This window comes from Falco punctatus (assembly GCF_963210335.1).
Source record: "Falco punctatus genome assembly, chromosome: 5".
Taxonomy (NCBI): Eukaryota; Metazoa; Chordata; class Aves; order Falconiformes; family Falconidae; genus Falco; species Falco punctatus.
The window spans coordinates 67927622-67947090 of NC_137584.1; the positions used below are offsets into that span (position 1 = coordinate 67927622).

A 19469-nucleotide genomic window follows, 5' to 3' on the forward strand; every position below is an offset into this window, starting at 1 on the left:
ATAGGTTTTGGAAAAAGGAGCTGGTGTGATCACTTTGCAGCACTTTGGGACATCCCCTCCACTATTTGTACTTTGAGTTTCAGTATTGTGTGAACCTGAAAACTCAAAGTGAAACTGGCCATAGCCATGCAGGCGTCATCACCCTGTTGCAAGCAATGTATCTGTTACTGCTGGTACAGACTGAAGTGTCTCTGATCCCAGCCAAGGGCTCTGCAGGATCCATTTCCAGTCTCAGGAAAGAGGAGGCTTTGGCCAGGGATAGTGCTCTAAATCAGCTACCTTCCCTTTGCACCATGTACTCACACATACACCCCACGTCTTTTGCAGCATTCCCACGTGTATATGTCTGACTTGTTTAGAGCTGGGAGGTGTGTGGAGGAAAAGAATAGATAGACTGGGTGAAAAAAAGTTTGCTAGGGCTTTTTTTCAAGTCATTACAAATACCAAAGTTTTCTCGTTCAGGGGTAAAGCTGAGGTAGACTTAAAAGCTCTTTCTAAAATTTTTTTACAACTCAGCTGAACAGAGAGATACTTTTCATATTGTGGAAGACTGATTTTTGGTTCATATCAAAGAGCCTGAATTGCTTTAAATGAAACTTAAGGTAATCTACAACTTTAGCAGGTTTAAAAAGCACTGAGATTACTCTTAAACTAGTTTTGTATCAGGAATTTCTGTTAAAGGTATAAATATGTGTATAACACAGACACAGGTATCAAGGAAGGTAGTTTTCTTCATTAAAATCCAGTGAATATTAAGTGAACAAGCCAACAACTCAAATTAAATTAAATTTTACTATGTTTTGTTTAAAGCTTTGCCTGTTTCCTAGCAAAACAGCAAAACAACTATTCTGATTTTTGGTTTTGTAACAAATACTTGAGAATTACTAGCAAATGAAAGACAATAAGTGAAGATGTATGTTTTGATGAAAAAATCAAATATTTGTTACAGAAATCCACACAATTCTGATGTTTTCACACAACACTAATTTATTACTCTAAATAGAGATTCCAGATTTACAAACAATACTAAAGTGAATATGACAAATTATTAAAATTCCTCAATTGCAGCTTCATATTTTCCTTGTTCAGGTTCCTCAACAAATGCCATTACTGTTTTTTTCTGTTTTACCCGTTACAAAAAGGCAGAGAAGGAGAAGAAAATTTCACTAGTAGAGAAGAATAACAACTTTTCCCATCCTGTTAAATAAGGATATTCTATAGTTACAAAGCAAGTCAACTTGTAACTAAAACATTGTTTAGCTGGTGTAACTATTTCTGTTAGAGAGGACCCCAACCTACAGTTTTAAGAAACAGATATCAAATTTCTAGTAAATATATGTGCATAGTTACTCTGAATTTTGGTTCCATAGAGACTGGATGTGGAGTTAGCTCTTAGACTGAGTATTCCCAGTATTTGTAGATGTGAATATTTGAGACTTGCCTTTCAAATCAGGATGGAACAGTTCATCTTGCTGAATCATTTAAATCAGCTGAGGAAACCTGACCCATTAACCCTCACCTGCAAAATACAACAAATACTGAATTCTGCCTTCTCAAACACTTTTCAGAAGTTACCACATTTACTACCATGTAGTCAATGGAAACAAGTCCAAATTCTTTTGGTCCCCAGTGCCTTATCTGAAGAAAATGACGTTACTTGCTTGCATTTCACTCAGTTATTAGTGACTAACTAAACAAGTCTCGGGTTCTTTAGCTGATTGCAGAACTTTGGGGTTCTGTAAGCGACTCTTGTTGTATTTGTTCTTTTCAGAATTACCCTCAACTAAATCTTTCACAGGGCAATCACATCTCAGGTCTGATTTCAGATAGAATGAGTACACTGTTGATCGCAAGAGGCATCCAGATTACACACTGGAAACAGCAAGAGAGACCTTGCGGACAGACACATGCATACACACTTGTGCACACACACAGAGGTTTGAGCAAACACATGGAGTACTAACAGAGCCCTTGGGAGTTTTCATTTCTTTCCAAAATGCCAGGGAGTCAAGAAGAGAAATAGCCTGTGATTTTCAACCACCAGGCAAGATGGAAGACAGAATGGGTGGAGGAGTGGGAAATTTGTGTGAGATGGAGTCAGACTCACAAGACAGTCCAAGAATCAGGGTAGTCACGGGGAGGTCTTTCTTTGACTTTAATAAATATATCTGGATCAGAATAATCTGCTGAGTTTGCCATCACCACTACTGGTGGATAGCAGTGTGATAATACAAAGCAAATCCCAGCCTATGGTGCTATCTGAAGGAAGATGAGAGTGTAGTTTGGAGGAGAAAACTTCACATGCCTGTGATCATAAGACACAACCATTTCACATGTTATGGGAGTACAACCTTCTCAGTCCCTGCTAATGACAGGAGTAAACCCTGGCAGATTTGTGAGTGATATAACCCTGTCATCTCCTGACCTTTCTGCCTCATTGCACAGGCCAACAGGTTTTGAACACGCACAGACAATCTTTGCCATGTGATTGCTACTCAGAAACCATCTCTGTAATTTAGATTATGAAAGGCTTGTGGTGACTTTCAGGTTTTGTCATCAATAGCATGTTTTCAGCGTGGGTGGTAGAGCTGTGCCAAGCCCAGTACATCATGATCAGAGCATGGACTGTTTCAGGTACTCTGCTATAATAACTTTGCTATGCTTATTTAAGTCATATATTAATCCAGTAGGAAGAACAATCTGGAGTGTATCTGTACTGCAGTGTCTGAAGCCTTCAAAATGATAATTGATCAGGTGCAGAAGTCCCACACATGAAGGCTTAACCTTATGGGGAAAAGGAGGAGGTAAGGTACCCCTGGCACTCCTGCTCCTCTCAGAGTCTCATGGGAGAGCAAGGTGCATAAAACGCTCTGCTTGTTCTGGTTGTGTGCTGGCAGCTTGGTGTACACAGCAAACGTAAAACTTCCCCCCACCTTCTTCTCTGAGGTATAAGTTTGTCTTGATATTAAAACCCTCCTGAACCTTTATTTCTAGGAAATGATCACCCATGGGCCTAAGCAGTGACTTGCATTGGTCCTCTCTGCAGATTTACAGAGCATGCTTCTCCAGCTCACCCTTCCTTCCACCACCCTGCTTCTACTAGGCTTTACAATAGCTGTCCTGGCTGTTCTAGCTGATGGTCTTTGGGCGTTTGGATGAGTGTGCAGAGATGCTCTTGGTTTGCATATATCACTGAAATTTTGGCTGGTTTTCCTACTCTCTCTTCTTCTTCCCCTAATTTTCAGCACTTACTTTCATTTATAGTGATAGAAAGTGCTTTACTGGTTGGGCAGTGAGGACTGGTCAGATCAGACAAGAGAACCGTGCATCATTAATTTAAGTGGGGGATTTAAATTCAGTGCTGTAATAAACCTGAGCTTGAAGATGATTCTGTTTCCTTTGGAGAGGTAACATATCACAGGACAGAAGCGCTAAGCCCCACTCCTCACTTTGAATGGCCATCAGCTGTGGTGTATCAAAGCAGGAAAGAGTGGATGACTGTTTTCTGCAAATACAAACTTAATGCTAGTACACAGTGCAGCCCAGAGAAATGGGAGGTGATGAAATGCTCCATGCTTGACCCTAATGGACCATATTCAGGATGTTGGTCAATGCTCCTCAAAGAAAAACAAGCTCCAGTTTGTTCTATAAAATGAGGAATGCAGCACAGAAAACTGGGTCTGTGCCACAGAAAGCCCAGTGACAGCGGTGACTAAGAATTTTATACTGTGTTGAGTAATACCGCTCTGCAAGGCGATGCAGGAGAAGGAACAATTTAGCACAGTGTATACTCAGATTTATAGAAAATCAGCTTCATGGAAACTGCCAGTAGAGCGGTACTGATTGGTGTGCATTATGTGAGCGCAGCAGCAAAACAAAACAATGCTGGGAAACAGATTGGTTTTGTTCTCAGCTACTACGCACAGATGAAACTTTCATTAAGACATGTTGACTTGCTCTGGCAGCAGCTTAAAACTACCTCCTAAAATTCTGATGCCCTAGGACCTGTTCCCTCTCCCATTGCAAATATTTGCAAGTCAGTCATTTGTACAGTGAATTGGTATACCAAAGATTTTGGGGCTTAGAAAGTGCAGGAGCAGGCGGCCTGCGTGCAAACTAAAGGCAGAGTTGCTATGCTCTTTCTTTCCAGTGAAGCTGCATGCAAGGAGTAGGGAAATGCGTAATCACTACCAGTTACTTGGCAGTTACTTTTGTAAGTTAAAAAGATAGTTGTCGTGTTGGGCTGTGCGGTCCTTGCAGCTCATCTATACAACTCTCATTGAATTCGTGTAGATTTGCCTGGAAGGAGCGAGGGCAGCGTAGGATCACCCTTTACACTTGCTCAGCAGTAAAGAAGGGAGATGAAATCATGCTTTTATCTTCGCAAATTGAAAATCTCCCTTCTGCCCCAGCTGACAGCTGTGCTGTGTTTCTAGGTGCAGCTGTGCCATAAGCTTGGTTTTTCACCTATGGGCTTTTTCTGAAAAGCAGTGGATTGGTGAGGAATCTGTTCCGAAAAACTCCAGTTAAGAAGACATCACACACTGAGATCACATAGACTTGAAACAGACTTTTTTTTTTTTTTTTTTTTTTAAGTCAGACTTTCACTCTGGCCATTTCAATAACGGAATGTGCTTTTACAAATAAAACAAGGGAAAATTGGTGGGGAAAGGTAATATCTTTTATTACACAAGCTGGGGAAAACCAGACAAACTTCAAGGCAGACCAGTTCTTCCTTAGATACAAGCAAGCACATTCATAAAATCTGGTTTATCATATGGCTGGCTGCTTTCATGTCTCCTTTGTTTCATTTTTCCACAAGCACTTTCTGTCCATCTGAATGCCTGCGGTGATGCAAATTTTATGATCTGTTTAGACACACATGAACTAACATATTTTGTGCCATTCTCAATTCCACTTTTTAAAGGAAATTACTCCAGAACTCACCTCAGGAGAAGAAAAAGGCAAAGCAAAGAAATTCACTTTTGATTTCTAGTAAATCCATTAAGAACAGAAAGAGAGCAGTATTACAAATGTCCTTTTATCACATGTACACGTATACTTTGTGTATACATTATGGCTTCTAAATTGCTAGAAAAATCTACTGCAGATTATGTCTTTAAAATTCAGAAAGACAGTATGTTTGGAAAATAATTCCAGATAATTTATGCCTATTTTGTAAAACATTTAAATACAATATATATACAAATATGACAGTATATACTATAGGAAAATACTGATCCTACCTACCTTGCTGTAAAATGAATTATGGCTCAGTATTTTCAGATGGTGGCATACAGTCTTACAGATTTTCAACAGCACTGTTGTTATTCACTTCCACCATGATAATATCATGTGGCTCCAGTTAATATGAGAGCCTGTAATTAAAAATTACAATGGTAAATGCTATAACTACACAGTAAGAGACTTGTCTTGAAAATCCTAAACAGCTGGCAGGAATGCATTTAATACCATTTACACTAATAATTGTTGAAGAACTTGCCTGTATAGGCTGGAGCTGTGGTCAAACCTCACTTTCAGGTCTGGAGCTTAACTGTCTGTATCTGCGTGACAGCAAACAATCTGTATTCCTGTCTGCACTTCACATCTTATCACACTCTAAGACCATGCAAGTAGCAGATGTTATTTTCGGTGCTAAAACTCATTTCGGACTTACTTGGCATGCAGACCAAAAGTGCCCATGACTGCATTTTATTGTGACTTTTTTGACAGATAACATAAGGTTTATTGTAAGTTCTGCAGTGTAATCTGACAGAAGGGTCCTACAGAATTTTTGTGTGAATCTGTGACTGAAAAGTTGCCGTCTGGCAGCTGAATTTTCTACTGACCTCTGGCTCCTATCAATTTTGAATGCACACTTGAAGAAATATGTCCTGAATATACTTACAAATATGTGTGAAAATCATTGATGAAATACTGATTTTGTTTTCACTTCTGCTGCTATTCACAGCAGTCTGAGGGATCTTAATTTTTTAGATGTGTGGAATAACAGAAAGCTTTTAAATCAATCAAAAAAATCTTTGCACTGGCTGCAAACAAATTTATTAAGTTTACTTCATCATGTACTTAATTTTGCTAGTTCATTTTCTGTAACCAATAGATCTTCCTGATCTGGTACCTTATATACCTGATACCTGAATACAAATGCCAGTAAAATTGGGAGAGCAGAAATGAGCAGTAGGGTGGAGGAAAAAGGAGAGGGGAGGGCTGACAGACATTATTTATATGAATTATACTGTTTGTGCACTGTTTCTATATCCAGATACATACCATCAACTATGCTAATCCGACTGACTATGTCCTGTCATGAGCTAACCCTTTATTGCCTGAGGCTTCTGGAGTCACCTTGGCCTTCAGCATGTTAAAAGGACCCTGGATGAATGAAGCTTGATTTTCAATCATAAGTAATTTTTCAGAGTTAGCATATTGCAATATATATTCTTGAAAGGAAACAGATGAACAAGCAGGTAGACCTCGAACCACTGTAAACTGCATTGGTTCTTCACATGGCTAGAAGGGACCAGCGTGCAGCATGAAGGAATAGCTCAGTCCCTGTTCCCATCAAACCCTTGACCTCTCTGTGAGACTGCCAACATGGATACCAGTTATGGAAGTAATTTAGGGCACAAACAAGTATTTACCAGGAAATAAACTGAGACCACCAAACACATTTCACAGTGGAGACTAGTCATTAGGCTGAGGCAATTTTAGGTCACTACCAGCTTGGGTCTGATTCAAGAAAGCAACCTCAAGATAAAAGTCTCTACATCCCACCGCCCAAGTCCCTGCGGCATTCAGTCCCTGAGTTCCTTCTCTTTTATAAACATAATTCCTGCACAAGATAAGAAGTTTCACTGTACATTCAGTAATCCAGGAAAAGATTAGAAACAGAAGAGGGGTAAAAAAAGGCATTTGAAGCATTTTGCAGAAACAGAGAACGTGCAGCGTTTGTGTGAATAAGCAAGAAGAAGGTCCAGCACTCCTCCCCAGTGCAGGCATAGTTAATTACTTTAGTGGGGAAGCAGGGATCTGTCCTCCAGGAGCTTATTGCTGACATGAGGCACTTTGTTACTCCACAATGCTCCCTTAATAACATTACTACATTGAGTTATCTGAATTATCTGTATTTATTATTTCATCTTTAAATACTTTGCTTCTATTTTGTTTCTGTCTTCATGTTTTTGTTCCTTCTATAAATCCAAAAGTAAGAGTGAATAGCCTCCACACAGACTTCATCCTCCATGGTAGTGGGCAAGTGCTTCTGAGAGCACACTTTTTGGCATGTATATGCAGCTGTTAGAGGGAGCAGCAACAAAGAGTACAATCCTGTCTGTAAGCAGCATTTACTGTGTTGGTAGTAGAAAAGTACAGAGTATATTTGCTACCTATTTGCATAGCATGTTTCAGCTCTTGCAAGGAGCTGGTTTCTTTTCCTTACCTTTTTGCACTCACAAATGAAAACCTCTACACCCCTTCCTGCCCTGGATATTTGCTTTCTAGACAAGGAGGCACTGGCAAGGCAGCATTACAACCCCTCCTCCAAGAATGGGACACAGAATAAATGTGTTTCTGACTAGGAATACAGTGGTGCACTCTTATATATGGTTCAGTACTAGACTGTATCCATTCCTATGTATGTAATTAAATGCATTAGCAGTCAGAAATATTTATAAAGATTACTTACCTGATTTTGTGCCCATAGATGAGCATACCCCAGCATTTCAGTTTAGGACAATGATGTCCTCTCATCATTGCTGGAGAAAGTCTCTTCATTGGCACCAGTGCTACCGTGCAATGGATAGAAAAGCCACTCTCAAGACAAATCTACCCACCTACCTACTTTACCACTGAGGCCAGAACTGTCAGGGACTATCCCTCATGGCGTGGCTCATTCCTTTATATACAGTTATTACTGGTAATAAGCTGGCTCATCTCTAGATGAGACTTTAAAGCAAGAGAAGTTTCCTAGTTAGTTTAACCAAAGTATAAAGCAGTATAATAAAGCGGTTTTGTTATTATGTGTGATAATAGTCAAACCCAGCTCTTCAGTAGTGGTTTTTCATTCAGTAGAAGTCAATCTTTATCAAGGAAATGTGTACACCAGGTGATTTAGAGACATGGGACAGAATCCTGAATCTGAGCCAGGTATGATCATTACAAAATAGCAAAAACTAAGGCTTTGGATGATTAGTATCCTTTAATGTGGGTTCAAAATTTAGAGTACATTAATTTCTGCTCATTCATAGAGGTCAGTTGGAAGCCTGATCGGTATGTAAATCAAAAACTGGAGTTGGAATTTAAAGTCCAAAATCAGGTCCATCTTTTGCTGTTGCACTGAGATAATTTGGTTAGGTAATATTCTGTGTTATTTAATCCAGAAGAAGGTACGCAGTGACTAATGATTGTAAGTGATTTGTTAGTGAGAGGTCTTTATTTAGCTCCTCTTCTGGCATCAGACATATTATATCACCAACTAGAGAAATGTCCAACATTTGTAAGACTAATGAGGAAACAAGTAAGTCATATGTGAAGCTAGTTGCTGGCCACAATGGTGGGAAGTAGTAGCTGGCTGTCCCTCACCAGAATGAGGTCAGACTGGGGGGGGGGGGAGGTGGGAAAGAGACTAAGTAGACTTACAGAGAACAGCAATATAATCTCAGTATCATATTTTGTGATGTCACAATAGATGATGATCATGGTGATATGACATGTTCTTTCTGAGACAAACCAAGTCCTGGAGTGCTCATATTCTGCCAGAGCTATTCTGTTCACAGTAGTTACGTCTAACTTTTTTTTTTTTTCAGAATGAAGTAATAAAACAGACCATCTTTGCATACAACAATTTAGAAAGTCTCTTCCTTCCTAGAAAATACCTCTTGCCATTCTTGTAACTGGAATAAGTCACTAAAAGCATTTTTTTAAACAGTACTTCCTTCCATTTGCTTGCTCATTTGTGGTCAAAGTATATTTGTTCACTTTGTAGCTCTCATCCTGCCAAGGAGCAAACATGCAACACAGGCCTCCCAAACAAATGACAGCTACAAAAGGCAATTTCTGTTATCCCCACTGTAAATCTGGAGGGAGGCCCAGATCCGCAAGTTTTTTCAGCTCTGCGTTTCTTGTTAGATCACCTCAATGGACAGCAAGGCACCTGAACTGGAGTGAGGCCCCTAAACCTCTCTGCAGACCTTACTTCCACTAACAAATACAGACTCACACTAATATAAATAGGAATAATAAGGTATTTAAACCCTTGATAAAGTAGGCCACAAGATACTCTGCAGTTGTCAGTATTTTCAGTGTCACAGTTAAGCCTATTTGGTAGAACAGAGGGCCAAGTAATAAGGAACACCAAGAATGGTCTCCATGTGTAGCCACAAAGCCAGGGATTTAGCTTTTGCGGGACAAGGAATGATTTTCTGTGCCAAGCGAATATTCTTCATGCAAAAAAACCTTGAAACTTCCGGTTGGCAAAAATTTTTAATGGAAAATTTCTCACTTGCTAGAACCTACCTTTGATGAAATGGAGTTGCAAAAGTTATAACAGCTGTTTTCAGAGATTAGCATCCCAGTTGTTAAAGAAGCAAAGGGTTTCACAGGCAGCTTTGGGGCATGAACTGCCTGTGGCGATGGGCATGTTTCCCATCACTTTGTAGAATTGTATCGAATTAACCAGACAAATCACTCCATCAGCTAAAAAAGGTCACGCACCATCACCCACAGAATCGAGAAAGAGCTCTCTGTCTGCCAGTCCTGTTCATGTCCGGGCCAGGTGAGGTTTCCTGTGCTGAGTCAAATTAAGCTGAAGGCTCCACTCCTGGTGATGCCCTTTAGTGGAAGTGCTGAAGGTGATGCCTCCTGGCTCATCCAAGTGTTTCCCTCCTCCTGTGACTGTTGGGTGTACGTGGCAGTAAAGCTAAACCTTACAAACATGCACAACAGGTTCTGCCTCTGGGGAATGGCCAGTGCCAAACAATGGCTTGGCCTGCACACACCTGTGGTGACAGAGTTCATCTGGAGGAGTGTTTCGGTGCCCCACACCTCCCCAGATGTAACACCCTCTGCCTTTTTCATCTGGCGGCATCACACTTTGATGAACAAAGAGCAGACATATCTCTGCAGCAGGTGGACCGGAATTTACACAGGAAAGAGTCTGACAAGAACTTTCCACCTTGCACTTCTATGGAGATCTTGTTTGCTGTGGTCAGTTTTGCCATGTGTACAACCCTCACCCTTCATGAGGTGATGAAGTGCACGGCCCGAGCAGAGGCCATCATTGAAAGACCATTGCAAGGTGATTGAAAAAGACCAGTCCTTAAAAATTAAAGGGCCTTTTCTTCAGTGGCACAGGCAGTAGTCTTTTACTTTTAGGTTGTGTTTCACTGGCTTTCCTGTCAGCAGGTTTCCTTGTCCTTCCAACACCGCCTGCCATGCCAACAGGCAGATCTGCCATGGGCTTGGAAGACGTGGTCAGCATAGGAGGAACACAGGCCCGAGGAGAAACAAGAACAACGGCTGCATCCTTTGACAAACGGCTGGGATGAAAAGGGAAGGCTGTGCTTTGCGTGCTTGCCCAGGCATGCTGCCAAGTGTATGCAGTTCAGCTCTGACTAAGAGAAAGTTAAATGCATCAGTAGGCCTGGTCATGGAAATGTGACCCTTCCAGAGTCACTTTTGCAAGAATGAGAAAACTTATGGAAACGTGGGTAGGAATTTCTTGCTGAGGTGGCGTAATAGTGCCAGGCTGATGAGGAGCCTGTGAGGAACGCTGTACTTGCCCGGGAATGACCTGTCTGTACTCTGATTGCGACAATAACAGAAAGCCCGATGTTGAGTATACAGCTGAGGTTTCAGAAGTTACAGCCCCATTGCACACACCCAACCAGATCCAAAATCCCAAACCCCAGCCCCCTCCACCAACAGAGAACTTGGCAAAGAGTGGCAGGAATGCCCATGCCAGGAATGGCCATTAGAAAGGTAAAAGGGCCCTATCTATGCTCTTGCCTGGTCTCTTTGCTTTCATCTTTTTCTCCATTTTTCTAGCAACTGCTTCCAGCATGGATAATGGCAGCTTTCTGTATACTCTCTCATCTTCTCTCTCCCTCTTCAAATCATGATAGTAACCCAGTTATTTTTCCCATGTATTACAGCTCCTTCTACGAGCTGCTTACCAAACTGAGCTATTTTAATGGGCTGGGACAGGTACAGTCCCTCATAATTACACACCACTTCCCCACTGAGTGGCAGCCAGGCCTCTGTGCTGTGTTGTTTATCGCAGAGAGATGAAAAATAGTTTTATAACAATATGCAAAACTCTTCTAAATTCTGTTGTTCCCACATTAAAAGCAGAATCAGATCGAGCAAATTTTATGGAGTTAATTTAGATGTAAAAAAGCTTCACAAGGACTGACAATTCTGTGCTTAAACAGGACTGGCAGTATTTTCAGATTTAGGAAAATACTATTTCATTGTAGACTGAACCTTCCTGTTTGAGGTTACAGTGGCCTCAAGGTCCAGCCCCGATATCAGTGAAATCTGTGGAAATCTAGATGGAGAAGGAAGAGTTCAGATCCATTTTAGGGCATCTTTTCCAATTTGAAGAGAATATGTGTAAAGAACGACAATTCGTTATAACAACAGGAATTACTATAAATATCCCTAAAAAAAAATCTAATAAATTAAAGCTTTAAAAGCATTAAAAGTCAGAGAAAACAAAACGTTCCAACTATTCTTGAGGTTTTAGGTAAGCCTTGTTTCCCGGCCTTTCACTACTACTCCCTGAAGTCTAAATCAAGAGACTCTCAAAGTCAGGAAGCCAGACAGACTTCCAAAATATGTGGTGACGCGAAGGGGCCTGTGAACCGGAAACAGACATTTACCGTCTTCTTTCCCAACCCAATTGGCTCCAAGTATCTGTAGCTGATGTTCCAAGATTTTGGGTTGTGGCCAGAAGACCTAACCTGAGAGATTGGGAGCACACAGATCACGGAGGTCACAAGTCGCTTCATCTCCACCCACTTCTCTTGCAGGGAGAGTTTACAACACTGGCACTTTCACAACAGGAGAGAAAAAAAAAAGAAAGAGAGGATGTTTTTAATCCATTAGACTGCTGCTGATTCAGTAATAATAAACATGAGTCTGTTTCCTTGATTATTCTGTACACAGCAAACATTTGTGTAACGTGTCAGTTAAGTACGTGCGCTGTAAGGATCTCTCATTGAAGTGTGTCTGCGTCAATAACAAATACATGAAAATGTGCCTTTGTGTGCGTTTTTGCGTGCCTGCTTGAGTAAGAAAGAGAGCAAGAATTCAATTCCCAAGACCCTTAGTCATCCTCTGATCTTTATTTCTGAGGGTGATCAAAGTACCAGCTTTTGAGAAGATGATTTCTCTCTGCTGGACTAAAGATATTAAGTTCAGAAGATCGCGCACTTCTCAGCCTGCTAGGAATGAACCCTGTAAAAGTTTGGGATGTTTGCAGGCAGCGAGAAAGGAGTTTGTTGCTGCTGTTGCTGTGCCTCTTGCTGTGTTACAGACATCTTGACTGGCCTCACTGATTTATTGATGAGTGTTTGTTGGCCTGCAAAATGCAAACACATTGTAAGACTGTTTGTACACTAGCTAAACTTTTGCAGACAGTTTACATGCTAGAATGCATTCTTTGCACACATTAATCTGTATTCCCAAAGTATGTCTTCCTCTCAATGCAGACTTCCTTTTACTCTTATTTCACTTTAATGTTACAAACCACATTAATGTTACCTAACTTTTGATCTTACGAGTAGTGTAAGGTCATTTACATGACAGCTAGGCTACTTTATTTTTATTTTTAAAATTGCAGTTTAAAAACTGCAATTGCATTCAGAAACATAATAGAAAGGACAGTTGTACAGAAAGGTCAACACTTCATTTTGAAACAGTTTTTATGTTTCAGTATTAACTGCATGTTTTTTTGGAAAGACCTAAATAAGGCCAACGCTAAATGCTTTATTTCAGATTAAACATTTCAGATCAAAGGAAAATGAAATATTATATGTTTTCCATTTTCCTTCCCCGCTCCCAAAATCCCATCCCTCATTTTTTCCAGCTCATTCATGTCCTGAAACATTTATCATTTACACAACTGTATATTGTAGACTCACAGAAGGGGGACCACTTAGAGACTTTGCTGAATCATGGGTTGTATTTATTATTAGTTTTAAAGTGACAATGCACAGGAGAACATAACATTTGAAAGTTTAAATTGAAATATATGTGGTAGCTGATATTGTATTATTATAGTGTACTGATATGAAATTGGGAGTGACCAGATACAGAAAGGAAGACAAAAGAAAAAAACCTGCTAATTTTTCTTGCTATTATTCTTCAGAATTTTTTTACCTCCTGCATTTTTAATAAAATCTGATCCACACTTAGGGTGGTGATCTGTGTCTTTTATCTCAGTCTCAGGCTAGATCAGAGCTCCAGGACTGCACTACTTCTAGCTGAAGACTTCTAGAATTAGATCTGACTGTGCCATTGTTCAATCTATTACCACTCTGTGTTTTGCCTCAGTTCTCCGAGTCAGTAATGTAGGAATGTAGATCTCAATTTGGATCCAGAGCTTTAATACCAGCCTATTTGTATTTTGACATTTTCTGAAGCTATGCCCCCTCCCCCCCAAAAAAAAAAAAAGAAAAAAACCAAACCAAACAACCCCAAACAAAACTATTAATAAATCAGAGTAAAATTTTAGTCCTGCTGAAGTTGATGGTGAAACTCTCACAGATTTTAGCAGAGCCTGAACTTCATTTAAAATATTTATGTTCTGGCAATCAACCAAAACCTCTTCCCAGTAGCTTGAGAAGCCATATCCCCATATATCTCAGTTTATCTTTCCACTGATGCTTTGCACAATAATGCATCTCACCCAGACATAGCATGCGACTCCTCTTGATGTTATGTTTCTCACTCCTGCCACTCATCCACTAGTGGCTGCAGTTTGCCTCCTCCCACAATTTCTGCCTTCCTTCCCTCTATGGCATTTCCTATGCCAGAAAAGTACACATCAGACCCAGTCTCCTCTTCCAAATCTTTTCTCAGGACTCTCTTTGTTTTGGTCCACTGTCTCTTGAAATTAATTTTATGCCTTCATTTAGAATATTACTCATAAAATTAATTACTGAAATGTCTTCATGAATAAACAAATAGCAATTAAAAATGCAGTAAGGAAGTTTCAGGTTAGACACTAGAGAAAAATAGTAATCTGGAAATTGTTGATGTATCTCATAAATATTTGGGAGGCATTTTCTACTTCCAGATGTCATTGGCTCTGCTGAGAGAGCTCTGAGCTTTACATTGCAAGATAAGCCGCTTTCATACTGAAAATAAAAGAGGTGAGGTACACATGAAGCCTCAAGAGGTGACAGCGTTGCCCCATTTGTGCCAACTTGCAGAGCCACACAGGAGGCAATGTGCTGTGTGCCCTGAAGGTGTGCAGGAGTGTCGTGCTGCCATCAAGTCCCCAGGAGCATGGGTGACTTCAAGGAGAACAGTCAGCTCCATCTCTTCAAAATCCTGCTGACCATAAGGCAACCATTACAGTGTATTTCCTAGACATTGTTTAGGTTTGGCACAGAAGACTTGCATGTGTTTCATGGAAGGTGTATGAATTTGGGAGACCAGGCACCAGCTGAAACGGGAATTTCCATGCAGCCCAGCAATCCTGCGGCTTTTTGTAACTTACGCATTGTCTGTCTTCAGCCAGCTGGACAACAGTCCTGGCTCCTTGGCACTTATGGCACATTTTTCCAGTAAACTCTAATAAAATGCTTCCTATCATCCCATTTCATTGGAATGAGGAGAGTTCCCACAGAAAGTGTGCAAACTTGGCAAAACACATTAAAGCCAATGTTATCCCAGCACAGCAAACATGCAATAAACCTTTCTTATCATGTAATAATCAAAGGGCTTTTCAGATGACTCTGGCACTGCTTTTAGGTACTGTGGGATAATATGTTAGGTGCCAGACTGCCACATTTATCCTCAGTTCTCCTCTGAACTGGAAATAAGGTTAAAAACTTTAATGACGCTGTCCTTAGACATGGCTTTGCAATATGCTACATGTCTAGACTGCTGTAAAATTAGGAGGATTTTGTTTGAATGACTTGTTTATATGACTCCCATAATAAATAGCCTGAGTCTCTCTAGTTGTATTAAAACCACATTGGAGCAAATTCTATGCCTCATTACACCACTGCAAGTCCACCATCAGCTATCAGGAGTTACTGCTTGAGAGCAGAATTTGTTTTGCCGTGTTTGTAGTCATAGCACTGACAAGAAGTATGAGTCCAGTGTTGTATGTATTGCAATATGAAGGGATGTAAAGCTGGAGGAAGCCTAAGGCTTTTAAACTGAGAAGGGAATTAAATCAGCTTTTGACTTCATATATTCCCACACTTCATCTGCAATAAAGCTGATGCACAGGAAATGCAGAATATTAAGATTCAATAACCAGTGCCTGGCCCAAAGGGGAACAAAAGGAAATGTCTTTCCCCAAAATTGATGTGTTTGAGATGTCAAGCTAAGGAGAAGCAGGCCCTGCAGAAGACCTGTGACATCCTGAAGAGGATGGATATTTTGTTGGACAAAATGTGGTCTTTCTTATGACACTTTCTCTGTAATCCTTCTTCTAAGCTTTGTCTGCCCTGCCCTGGCTGCACTCAGTCTTATTCAGTCTTGCAAGTTAAACAGCTCCTATCTGTCTGGTCCTTGGATGGGAGAGTGGTTGGAAGTCCCAGTTACAAAAATCACAGGCCAAGAAGATACAGCTGAAGAGCTGGCGGCTGAGTGTGAAGGAACTGCCCAAATCTTGTTTTAGCAGGCAGCCAACTTCTGTTTTAATATTTACTTCCATGTGGGGGGATTTTCCTGGAAGTCATGTACTCAGAGCTGTAGGGGTCTCTATGCTCCTGGGTATTCATGCCAGGCCCTGTGCACTCTGAGACAGCTTCTGCCATGCACAGGGGGTTGCCCAGAAAAATTTAACTCTAAATCACTACTTTTCACAAGTAGAGGTCAAAATCACAGGATTTTTCTTCCCCTGTGCTGTGATCAGTTTTCTTTGGGGCAGCTGACTCAAGCATCTGAGGCTGTTATGAGCCCACAGGTTTCTGCACCGTGAGGCTCATCCTCAGGGCTCCAGAGGAGCTGCTGAGGAGCTGGTGGAGGTTTTGCTTTCAGACAGCAACAGTTTTGCCCTAGCGTCTTCCAGGCAGTTGTGTCTATGGGCTTCCAGCAGCTGCTGTCACTCCAACTTTGCCCCTAGCTGCAGAGAACAGCTGCAGAGAACAGCAGAGAAAGAGGAGGCAAACAAGGTTGAGTAAGACAACTAGTTTGAGAAGTTGCTTCAAAAAGGGACTTTTCCTGAGCTTGAAAAACCCAGCTTGCTGAACTTGACAAAGGTGCATGCTGGGCTGAGGAAAGAAACCTCAGTCAGTGGCAAAAGATTGTGTTCCACATGCAGGATGATGAACTGTCTACTGCAGAAGGTCAGGATGACACAGGCCACCTTCCAGGAAACCTGCAGGAAGCACAGCACCGACCTGCAGAGGCAACACTCAAGAGCCAGTACAGTAAAAGAAAAACTCTCTTATCTCTTCAAAATCATGAAGCCATCCCCATCCTGCCTTCTGCTAACCAGGTCAGCTTGGGTAGGTCGCCTGTGAGGTCAACGAGATAAAAGCATACTAAGGGAGATGTCACCTTTGCATATGGAGGCCTGATTGCTGCTGTAGCTGATATGCTAACATTGTGGTCAGCTGGTCTGGAAATGTTTCCAGTGCTAAGATCCTTGGGGATTCCCATCTCTGTTTCTCTGATCAAAAAAAGCCCAGCATGTGCTTGACAATAATGCAGCAATCTACAAAGGCTTCTTCTTGCTGTTCTCCAGTCAGTGGAAACCCTTGCAGAAACGATGTCTGTAATGGCAGTCTGGAACCCGGTATGGTACAGGCACTCGGTAGGTGCCCAGTGCTCCCTGTGAGCCTGTCCCTGCCCCAAACCCAGCACGCTGGATGTATGCCCAGAGGGTGAAGCTACTGTGCTCTTGTCCTGGAGAAGCGCTGGCACACCTGCCAACATGCCAAATTGAGCATGACAGTGCATATTAAGCCCATCTATATGGCTTCAGTTAGGTTTCTCTCTCAGCAAGTTGCTGGTAACAGCTTCTAAGTGTTCACAGGGAACACGTTTCCTAAATGGTCCTCTCCTGTGCTGTAGTTGAAGTTGGGAGCGGAGAGAAGAAGCCACCATTGATCTAACATTGGTTGCCATCACAGGACTCAGGCATTTCAGAGGAGACCAGCTGTTTAGGTGAGCCATCTTCACTTTAACTGTTTGACTTTGCCCTGAAGAGGATGAATGGATGGCATGTATAGGTGGTATGGAGGTGTTTGCTCAATCATAGGAACTAGCATCCTAATCCACTCAATTGACAGTGCTCCTTTACAGGCACTCATCTTTGGCTTCGCATGCGAGGGTACAAGTCAGGAAGCTAATATGAGGTGGAGAATTCCAAAAAGACTGCCCTTGCAAGTGCACCTTTGTATTTCCAGTACAAGCAGAGAGTGCCAAACAGTACAACATTTAGTGCAGACATCCACTTGGTGCCTCAAGCGTTCTAGGCATGGGATCCATGGCAAGTATTTTCCTAACTGAAGTATGCTTTAATGCTTCAGTGAGGATATCAAGAACATGGCGAGGAGAGAAACTGGATTGATGGCTGCAAATTTTCTACTGAAAGAGAAGACTGTCTTACTGATAGTAAGGGCCTGGGAGCAGATTACGGCCTTGGGGGGATCTGGTATATAACGGTGACACTCAATGTTTTTTGCAATAGGCACAGCTTTTTGAGGAGGTCAGCTTTTCTTTCTAGGGTTCTGTATCTGGACATTTCAGGGCATTTTCACTCTGCCTAATTTTGCACACCTAATTTAGTCACCAACATGACAAGTCTTACCTCCCCAGCATATCTTTACCCTTAACAGAGAGACAGACTGGTTCTTCTAGAACAGTTTAGAGCACAAGTTTACCTTGAGTACCTCTGAATCCCTCTGAGGTAACGCTTAACTCTAGATGGAGCCTGTAGCCTCATAAATTAGGGATTTGACTCAGTGTCTAAATTTATGTGCTGTAAATAAGCCCCTCTAGGCCCATTTCAAACCCACTTCATAGATTTCACTGGAGTTACTCCACATTTACATCACTTTTTGTGAGATTAGAATTTGACACAGCTCTCATCTTCATTCTGGCATCTCGGCCTTCATCAGGAGGCTGCTGCTGCGTTTGAGTTTTGTTTTAATGTCGGTGCACTCATTTGCTAGTTTTCGGTTTGAATGAATGTGAGCACTGGCTTCTCTGAGATATCTGAGAAGCTTCTCCGTAAGTGGGGGCAGCCTCAGCAGACGTTGCTTTCGCTTCCCATCCCCATGCCTCAGTGCAGCACCAAGCCAATTATATAAATTCATCGCATCACATTTACTGAGGCAACTGTGCAGCAATTACACTAATCCTGAAATCCCCTTGGTGGCATAAATCTGTTTAAAGTGCATTTATGCTGTGCTGCATGGCTATATTTATACAGTCTGATTAGTTCTCCCAGTCTACTCTCAGGAGCAACAGACACACTAAGGGAAAGAGAGAAATTTCAGCACAGCTGAAGTGAGGTATGGCTTGATGTGCACACACAGTGCTGCACTCACCTTTCTACAAGCTCACCCAAGCTAATGGACTTACATCAAAACCACATTTGCCCCATGGTGGTTATGCCCTATGAAAGGCCAAAGCCCCACTGCAAGTGAGGAAAGCTCGGCCTTGTACAAGGTGAAGCTGGCAGCCCCAGAAGGATTTACTCTGTCACTGTAATATCCTTCTGCCCAACAGCTGGCCTGTGTGAACACAAGGCTGGTTTGCTCCTGGTCATGCTCCATTAGAAACAAACATGCAGCTTTACTATCTGGGAGTGGGTGCCTGGAGGCCCAGGGTCCTGGGCAGGGCAGCTGTCCCAAGAGCAGCACACACTGAGGCTCTGAGTTCAACCAGCAACCACCAAATCATGGCTTGACTCCTCAGCTTTTAGAGGAGGAAAGATGAGTATTGCCATGCTGCTGGTGCCCATTTGACTCCCCCAGCTGCTGGAGAGGCATCCATATAATTGTAGGATCTGGGTAGGTGAGTGCACCCAGATTCTCTGTAGCTCCATATTGGCATCTGCCTAGGCATTATTCATAGTACATTGAGAGGTTCAGAAGTTCTGCATTCTTTCTGCACTCCTCTCCTTGACACATATAGGCAAAATCTCCCTAAAATGAATGGATGCAGAAAGAAATAGCCTGCCTGGAGCAGGTTAAAACAGTGAGAAGCAAGCAATAACCAGAGGCTAACATTCAGCTACCCCCAGAGACACACGC

The 19469-nt window shown here is 41.8% G+C and overlaps 1 long non-coding RNA gene across 1 annotated transcript; it reads right to left on the reverse strand.

Moving 5' to 3' along the window:
- Positions 1-825: 825 nt before the first annotated feature.
- On the reverse strand, positions 826-19120 carry LOC308064810. The gene is made up of 3 exons (XR_013928532.1): positions 5504-19120; positions 5251-5378; positions 826-4844 (listed from the first exon to the last, which is right to left on the reverse strand). It is a non-coding gene; the product is annotated as an uncharacterized lncRNA (long non-coding RNA).
- Between the last annotated feature and the right edge of the window lie 349 nt (positions 19121-19469).